The following is a 9,393-nucleotide window of genomic DNA, read 5'->3' as shown; positions in this document are numbered from 1 at the left end:
TCCGATATGGGTAAGTTTCGTTAACAAGGTTTTATGTGTTAGTGTGCCAAATGCTTTTGTTAGGTCAATGAATACCACTAATGTTATTCTGTTTTTATCCAATGCAGCGTTTATCAGATCTGTGAAATCTTCCAGGAGTGTTGCTGTTCCTTTATTTTTTTTGAAAGCCATAATAATAATAATAATAATAATGGGCTATGGAAGTCAGAATTACTGGTATACTGAGGACTGTTAATAATAGAGAGTATTTTTTATTTTTAATGATGAATGATATCACATTCTGATCATCATTTCATAATGAATAATAAGCATCCATTAACCAATTCTATAATGAGCGCTGTAAAATCCTTTTAGGTTATTTTATTTAGTGTTTTTGCATTCTTTGTTGGCATATGATTCAGTGATTGTTGTTGTCATTATAATAAATTTACAGATGTTTTTGTTTTTATGTCACTTAACAAAATGGACCTGTGCCAAAGGTGTGAAATTCTTATTTTTATTATTGTCATGTCATTTTCATACTTGCTTATAATAAAAAGTATCAAGAAAAGTATTTCTTCATCATAATGCATGCTTTGTAACAATTATTCAACTAAGAAAGCATAAAGCATGCTTCAGCTGATTGAAAAATATAAACTGTTTATTTTATAACATTCGATACAATTCACAGCGAGAATAAAGTACAGGATACTAAGTGAGGCGATTGAGTGTGCAGGTCAGTCTCCACTGGCAGCCAATCAGAGAAAGCTTACCCAAAACTATCACTAATTAATCGGTACGCAGTGAAGTAGGCAGCTAGCATGTGCCACAATCTCGTGGTCTCTAATCCTAACAGAATGTTTTTAATGTCTGAAAATAGTATAGATTCGACAGCCGATTTTCTTGAGTTTAAGGGAGGAAAAATTCGAGTTTCCGGGAGAAAAAAATCTGCTTGTCCGTGCCAGAGATCGACTAACTCGGGAACCAGTCGAGAAAAGGCTTAGAAAATGTTCCTCTAATCGGTGACTAGATTCGAACCGAAGTCTTTCGTCGTGCGGTCAAGCGTCGTAAAGTGTAAACTTCGCCTACTCGCTATACGGGAACAAAAAAGGCGTTAGCTGATTTTTTTTTTATTTTAAGTGAGGCATAATAAGGTTATTCCTGATACCTCCAAGGAGTCCGAAGACTCATCGCGGGAGGACACCTACAACTGTCTCTACACCTAACCTCTACTACGAATCAACGCCATCTATCGCCCACCTCCAACACCACCACAACTAGTAATTTTTGTCTGTAAATTGCGTGTGTTCTGAAGGGCCGATTTGTATGTATGCGGGATGAAAAACCCGAGTTTCCGGGAGAAAAAACCCTGCTACCTCCGTATGAGATCGACTAACTCACTAACAGGTTACTAACTATAAGTTCTTTATTTTTTATATATTTTGTAAAATATCTATAAAATTATTTTTAAAATATATATTATATTATTCCACTATAAAAATCAAATTTTTTCCTTATTAAAAATAAATAAAAAATATTCTAAAAACGCTATCATTATTTTTTATGATTTATATCTAAATGAAAGGAAAGTCGTGTTGTAAAAGAACTTTACAAAAAGTACTTTTATTGGTAGTGTTGCTATGGGTCTGTAATTTTTGATGAAATTTCTTTTTTCCATGTGTTTGTATATGGATGTGATTATGGCAGTCTTTATCATACTTGGTATTTGTCCGGTTTTAAATATTTTATTTATTAATTTTAGTGGAATGGGCTTAGGCTAGTTGTGTGTTGCTTGATATTCTTAAGCCTTATATCATAGATTCCTGGGCTTTTGTTTGGTTTGATTTCATGTATTACAGAGAGAAGTTCTGCATCTTTTATGGTTGGGAACCATGTTTTGCTTCTGGTCAAAGTGGAGGAACACATTTTGTAATTGGAGGGATATTTCTCTGTAGTTCTTGAATGGGGTGTACAAGGTGTTGGTTAAATTCATTTGCTAGTTGTTGGATAGATATAGTGTCTTTTATGAAGCTGTGTTTTATGGTTTCAGAGGAGGTGGTATTGGGAGCACAATCTAGAATCTCGCTGATTTGATCAGAAGCCAAGTTTGTTTCATGTTATTTTGTGCGGAGATTAATTTGTCTCTGTAGTAGTTTCTTTTTGCATTTCTTATTTGCGTTGTAAGGCGATTCCTTTTTATCTTATATTCGATTTTTAAATCTGCGTTATTTGGAAATCGCTTTAATTGTTTCCATAGGATGTCCTTTCTGTGTATATATGCATGATTATGTTTTGCGCTATTCAAGGATTTTGGCTTGTTTTTGAGCCAATTCTGAATTTCTTATATATTTCCTCTAGTGTGAGTTTAATGTTGTTGTATAAGGCATCTATTGAATCCGGTGACGCCATGTGTTTCCAGTTGCTTTTTTCTTATTTCCTGGTTGACTATTTCTTCGTATATTATTGTTTTGTGTGGCTTTTCAAATGTGGAGCATTGCATTGATATTGTCTTAGTATGCAGGAGAAGAGCCATGAAGTAATGGTCTGCTACTTTGCACTGTATGACTGCTGCAGTGTAACTGTTTGGTGTAAATGATCTAAGCAAGATGCAGTGATCGTATTTCCGACTATTTCTTCTCTAGTACATGATGGTATGGTTGGTATTAGGTTATACATAGATATCATATCTAGGTTTTGTAAGGTGTAGCTATGGTATTTGTTTGTAATATTTGTTTATGTCACCAATTATTATTTGATATTCAGTCGAGCATAATTCTTGGCATGGTTCTGTCGGTATTTAGTATAAAAGGGTATTTTCATGATTCTCAAACTGATAAAAAATTTCTTTTGCTATTAATTTATGTTTGGTAAGTACTAAAATTCCACTCCTCTGTTGCTAAAAGCTTCTAATTTGGAAGGCACATGCTTTATCATTAGTAACGGATACTTCTGTTAGGACCAATATATCAATAAGACTGGTGTAATTCTTCAGATAGGTTTGTAACATTAACCATTGTGTTCGAGTGCTCCTAATATTAATATACAGGATGGAGAGTAGGCATGTTTGAACTGTATGTTATTTCCATGCATTGAGCAAGTCAAAAGTACAATTGCTGATATACTCTGGTGTTATTTCATCTGTCTCGGGAGGGTTCATTTTTTGTTGTGTTGAGGTCTTCCTTTTGATCTAAGGAGTCTTTTCTTTTCACTGTGGCATAGATAAGACATAGATTTTTATTTGCATCGACTTTGAAGTTTATGACTTCCTCAAGAATATCTAAGCATTTCTGATCCACAAAAATTGATATTTGTTTTCTGTTTTTCCTTTTCTTGCTTGGTACAAGAGATTCTGTTTCAGCAGTGTTAAATACTCAGCTAGGAATATTGGTGGATTGCCTTGCAATGGGTTCAAGTCCTTGGCAACTGGGTTTTTCAGTCTGCTGGCTTTTATGAGATTGTCTCTTGTAGACTTGCATGAAAGACTGTCTCGAGCGAGTTGTAGTAAGCCTTATTTCTTGCTCTTCCTGGGAATCCGATTTACGATCTGAATGTCGTTAGGCTGTAGGGGGATGTCAACTGCATGACCAAACTTTAAACCTACGTCTCTGAGATTTTCTGTAGTTGCAGTTTCAGGAAGACCATTTATGATGGACTGCTTTAAATTGGCTGATTTAAAAGTTCTTATTGTAGTTTTAGGGAATTAAGTTCTTGACGGAGTGCGGATGTCTTTTTCATCAAATGACGTTGCCTGTCATTTGGTATGATAACACAAATTTTGATGACTTTTACCGTTTGCAAGACTTCTTCCTCTGCTAAATTATTATATTTAACAAAATCCTCATATTCGCTTAATTTTTTTGTTATTCGTTCGTTCCGCTTATCAAAAGAGTTCTTGAACAAGCTCTGTTAAGTTGGCTTTTATAGTCTCTAAACCATTTTCTAGTAGTATATTTAAGGAATTCAAATTATTGGACTCACCTGTATTTTTTTGGCTGTTCAGTTCATTGTCTGATCTGAATGCAGTATAATCGGCTGCGCCATAGGAAGCAGCGTTTCTTTGTTCTCCCTGCATTATAGACACTTCCATTCCTCGGGTTTTGCATTGAATTTATGTTGACAGGTTGTTTCTGAAAGGCCAGAACATGTAAAGTGAAGATTCCTAAAACATTTTCTACAGGCTATATGATTTCAGTTGTACGATAAATCCTTCAGGCATTTGTTCCACTTCATGACTCACCTTTATTCTCTTGTTCAACTGATTGGTGACCACGGTCCACTCTGTTCAATTTCAGCACTCAAAATTTTGATTCTACTCAGCCGATTTCGATGAATTATATATCTGTGTTTTCAGCATGACAAGTAGAATTACTTTGTACCACTTTCAAATTAAAAACAGGAGTTTTTAATTTGAAAGTGCGCGTGTATATATATATATATATATATATATGCATTTTTTCAAGTTAACTTGTAGAGAGGCAAGTATATGTGCCTACAGACTACTGAATGAACCTATTTGAATGAGCATTGTTTGACCTATTTCAAGGGGGTTGGATTTGAATATGGTGCTGTGTGTGTGTGTGTGTGTGTGTGTGTGTGTGTGTGTGTGTGTGTGTGTGTGTGTGTGTGTGTGTGTGTGTGTGTGTGTGTGTGTGTGTGTGTGTGTGTGTGTGTGTGTGTGTGTGTGTGTGTGTGTGTGTGTGTGTGTGTGTGTGTGTGTGTAATTTCCCTATAATTTTCAGTCATGCTGTAATGTCTATACAGCACTTGTTTCAACTCTCTGTAGGTCCTTGGATTTCTCTCATGAAATGACAGTTTGTTGACCATGTCAGGTATGTAGAAGCATCGGGTGGGTTTTCCGTAGTGATTATTATATAAATATGTTATGTAGTTTGTTGACTATGGTCTTGTTATCTGATGTGTTGTTCTTGTTACTCTATAGGTTGGACTGAAGTTTTCGCATGAATGTGTGAATGTAGGTTCTTTTCTTTGTTCCCCAAATATCAATTTCACCATTTTATTTTGCAGCATTTGTAATCCATTAGGTCTGCACAAAATGCATATGTGAATTTCGTATCTTAAAATGATTTCAGAAGCTTTGAATAATAATAATAATAATAATATTTTTTTTATTATCTCTCAAATAATTACATGAATATACTAATATTTAGGCAACAATGCATCTTTTTCTTGCAAAACGGTTCAGTAAGAATTATAATTACTCTTAATATCATTATCATTTGCAGAATTTTTCATTGACACAAGAGTAAAAAGTGTGTATTATTACCACTAATAATAATCATAGTAATCGTGTTTATTATTAATGACTCACAAGTTAAACAATATTACTTATGTTGCAGTTTACATAATAATAATTTTTTTAAATTTAAATTGTAAATTAAATATATAATTTTAAACTTAAATATATGACTGAAGTATTATTATCACACTTTCTGTTTACTACTAGAATTCGTTACAGAACGTTAAGTGAATAATGTTAGATAAATACTACTACTTGGATGTAACTCAACTGCACCCTCGAAGCTTTGTAATTAACTTATCTGAGGGTGATACTGATTATATATACACATATTTGTTATTGATTTGGTTGCTGTGTTGGAAGTAGGCAGATCTTTGGGAGGTCAAATGAATGATCTGAAAGGTCGGATCAAAGTGAAATTGCCGATATATCCTGTGTTATTGCATCTGTCTTGATGGTTCACGTTCTTTGTTTATTGTGGGCTTCTTTTTGTACTATTTAGGAGGCTTTTTTCTTCACAGTAGCAGCCTTTCTATGTCTTCTGTGCTTTTAATTTGTATCGGCTTTGAAGTTTGTGACTTCCTTATGAATATCTTGGGATCTCTGGTCCACAAAAATTGGTAATTTTTTTCCATTTTTGCATTTCTTGTTTGGTACAACAGATTCTGGTTGAATGGTGTTAAATATTCGGATAGGAAGATTGGTGTATTGTCTTGCTGTGCGTTCAAGTCCTTGGCAACTGTTTTTTTCTGCCTGCTGGCTTTTATGAGATTGTCTCTTGTGGACTTGCTCTTAAGACAAATTATGACTGGTGCAGGTCGTGGGAAGCCTTGGTTTTTGCTCTTCCTAGGAATCCAATTTACGGTCTGAATGTCGTTAAGCTGTAGGGGGATATCAATTACATGGCCTAATTTTAAAACCACGTCTCTGAGGTTTTCTGTAGGTGCAGTTTCATGAAGACCGTTTATGACAAGATCTTTTTTATGTTGTTGCTGATTTAAACGTTCGTATTGTAGTTTTAGAGAATGGAGTTCTTGACGGAGTTCGGATGTCTCTTTCATCAAATTATGTTGCCTGTCTTTTAGTGCGTTAATGCTCATTTTAATGTCTTTTACCGTTTGCAACACTTCTGTAACTGCTAAATTATTATGTTTTACCAAATCTTAATATTCGCTAGATTTTTTTGTTATTTGTTTGTTCTGTTTCTTAAAGAGTTCTTGCACAAGATCTACTAAGCTGGCTTTTATAGTCACTAGACCGTTTTCTATTAGTATACTTAAAGAGTTTAAATTATAGGACTCACCTGCATTTTTTTGTCTGTTCAGTTCGTCATCTGATTTTGTCTCCGGTATAATCGGCTGCATCGTAGGTAGCTGCATTACGTGCGTTTCTTTGTACCTCATGCAGATTACACACTTCCATTCCTCACGTGTTCATATTTATGTTGCCCGGTTGTTTCTGAAAAGCTGGCACATTTTAAGTGTAGAATCCTACTGCATTTCGTACAAGTTATATTATTTCCGTTGGACGATAACTCCTCGAGGCATTTGATACACTTCATGACTCACCTTTCTTCCCTTAGGCAGTGAGGCGTGATTATAAAGATGGCGACGTCCTTTGTTCTTCGCTGGTTGTTGACCACAGTCCTCCCTGTTCCCTTTTCAACATTTCAAAATTTGGTTTCTTCTTAGCCGATCTCGTTGAATTTTATATCACTGTCTTCGGCGTGATAACTAGGGTTACTTGGGAGCACTTTCAACTTAAAACAGGACTTGGAACCACTTTAAAACTATAAAAAACTGGAGCAGCGATATCACCGTGCCACCGTTCGTATACCTGCACAACGCCCTCGGCCTTGACTACTCCCATATAGGGAGTAGTCAAGGCCGTTTTAGCCCTATCTAACTTTTGATGACTGAGGGGGGGGGGAATTCAATCTTCACTTGTAGTGAATCAGAGATAGCTGGCACAAAGATCTCACTAATTACAAAGGGCATTCAGTGAAAAAAGGCTGCTGACAAGTTCAGCCATCTCATGGTCCCTATTGCTAATCCTATGGTTACTGTTTGAAAATAGTGAGGATTCTAGGATTACTTTTCTTGAATTTCTAGGACGAAAAATCAGAGTTTCCAGGAGAAAAAACCCACTCGACTAACTCGAGAAGCAGCCTGGAAAAAAAGCTTAGTAAAAGTTCCACTAGTCGGCAACTAGTTAAACTTATGACCAGATCTGTGGACAGAAATTAAAATTTCACCTGATATTGTCTTTGCTGCATAATCATCACCTCTTTATATGTACTTTTGGAGGTTCTTCACATTATGGCAGAAATATCCTCTTCGGAATAACTCTTACAACTTTTACAGTCTCCCAAACTTTAATTCTCCATTCACCAAAATTCCCAGTTCATTGTTTCTTAAAGTCAAATTTTTCAAATATGATAAACGTCTTTTCCATCTATTCTGGCCAAAGAAATTCCCAAATCACATGATACCATCCTTGTATAGAATTTACTATCAGTCAACCATTCCAGTAACAAAGCTACAAATTAACTATCTCCTCATCCTGTGCCCAATTTCACCAGTCGTTTACTGTGGAAATTTAAAGTCAAATGCTTTATGAAAGTTAAGGTAAATGACTATATGAGCATTTCCACTGTCCGATACACTAGCCACTATATTATAAAATGTAACCTAGTTAACAAAGTATGACTGCCCCTTAACAGTTCCACATAACTCTCTTGAAAGATTTCCGTTGTCATTAATCCAGATTTGTATCCTTTCTCTAACATCTTCATACTACATCTGATATAACCTAATGGCTTATAGTTGGACACAATTGGTTTGAATTCTCTGCTCATAGGCACCAGTTTTCGTTCTTTCTACTTTCTGGAATCGTTTCTTTTGGTGCAGTCTTGCAGTCTTATTAACATCAAAGTAATTAAATATTGTTAATAATCCCCATTTCTGAACTGTCAATATTTTTTCCCTCCTTCCTTTTGTTATTCCACACTACTCCTACCATTTCCAACACGAAATACAGACGATGTTCACCGAATATTTCCACCGCACTATCAGGAGATATATACAGTATGTTCTACCTCCACCAATGAAAGAAGTCTTCAATGTTCACGCGTTCTTATAGTGGTGGCAGCGCTGTTGAATTCTCTGGGATTTTGATTTTTTACTTCTACTAATTTCCTTTCATATGTTAATACCTCCACCATAATATTCACTTTCTTAGATATTCCTGCTAATTCCATGCTTTTACTATTTCACCCCTACTTTATTTTTCTAACACTAAGGAGCTTATGTACTTCAGTTCGTTTGGAAGCCCTTGCTACGAATAGATCTGGATTCGAATTCTTGGTAGAAAGTTAAGAACATTTTAGTGCACAGGATTTAGAGGCTGCTTAACTCTGGGGAAATGACATTTGCATCCATATTCTTAGGAAACTCGAAGAAAGACCATTCCAAGTTCAGTTCTATTTGCTGACTACAGTAGCCTTCTTACACCTTTCATAGACTACTTTCCAAGTTGGATGACATGAGCAACGCGTTTTTTCTCCAAGAAACTCGGGTTTTTCATCATGTAAATTCAACCATAGAACTCACAGCACATCACAAAAGAATATATATATATATTATCAGGTTCAGGGACCACCCGGTGGCATCAGTTGTTTTCCTTAAACTCTCCTCCTCATGTGTAATTAAAATAACTATTGCTATTAAGCTAGCTATTTTGTGATTAAATGAACGTGATGACTAGCTGCCTAGCTTCAAATGTTGGTTACAGCGAAATGGCCTCACCAATTTCCTCTGGGAATAAAAGAAGTTAGTGGATTTTATTTACATTGCAAATGGAATCTGGACATTGCCATATGCAACTAATTACAGACTGTCTCAGACTGATGTTTTCTATTCGCCTTTAATTAATCAAGACAAGACACATCACCAGTCTGTTTTCTTAATTTATCATAGCCCCCTACTTTGTAATTCATCATCATCCAATTCCCGATATGTAACCTTAAGGGGTGTACGAAGGTAATTTTCTCACACAGTGTAATTATGATAGTACTACATGAAAAACTTACATCATTACCAACTTCCTATCAAAACTTTCCTTCAAATTAATCTGTTATCTGTCAAGACACCAATATT

This window comes from Typopeltis vanoorti, chromosome 4, assembly GCF_054136105.1.
Source record: "Typopeltis vanoorti isolate ZY-2024b chromosome 4, IOZ_Tvanoo_1.0, whole genome shotgun sequence".
NCBI classification, from domain to species: Eukaryota; Metazoa; Arthropoda; class Arachnida; order Uropygi; family Thelyphonidae; genus Typopeltis; species Typopeltis vanoorti.
Note: the sequence above shows the minus strand (reverse complement) of the source record.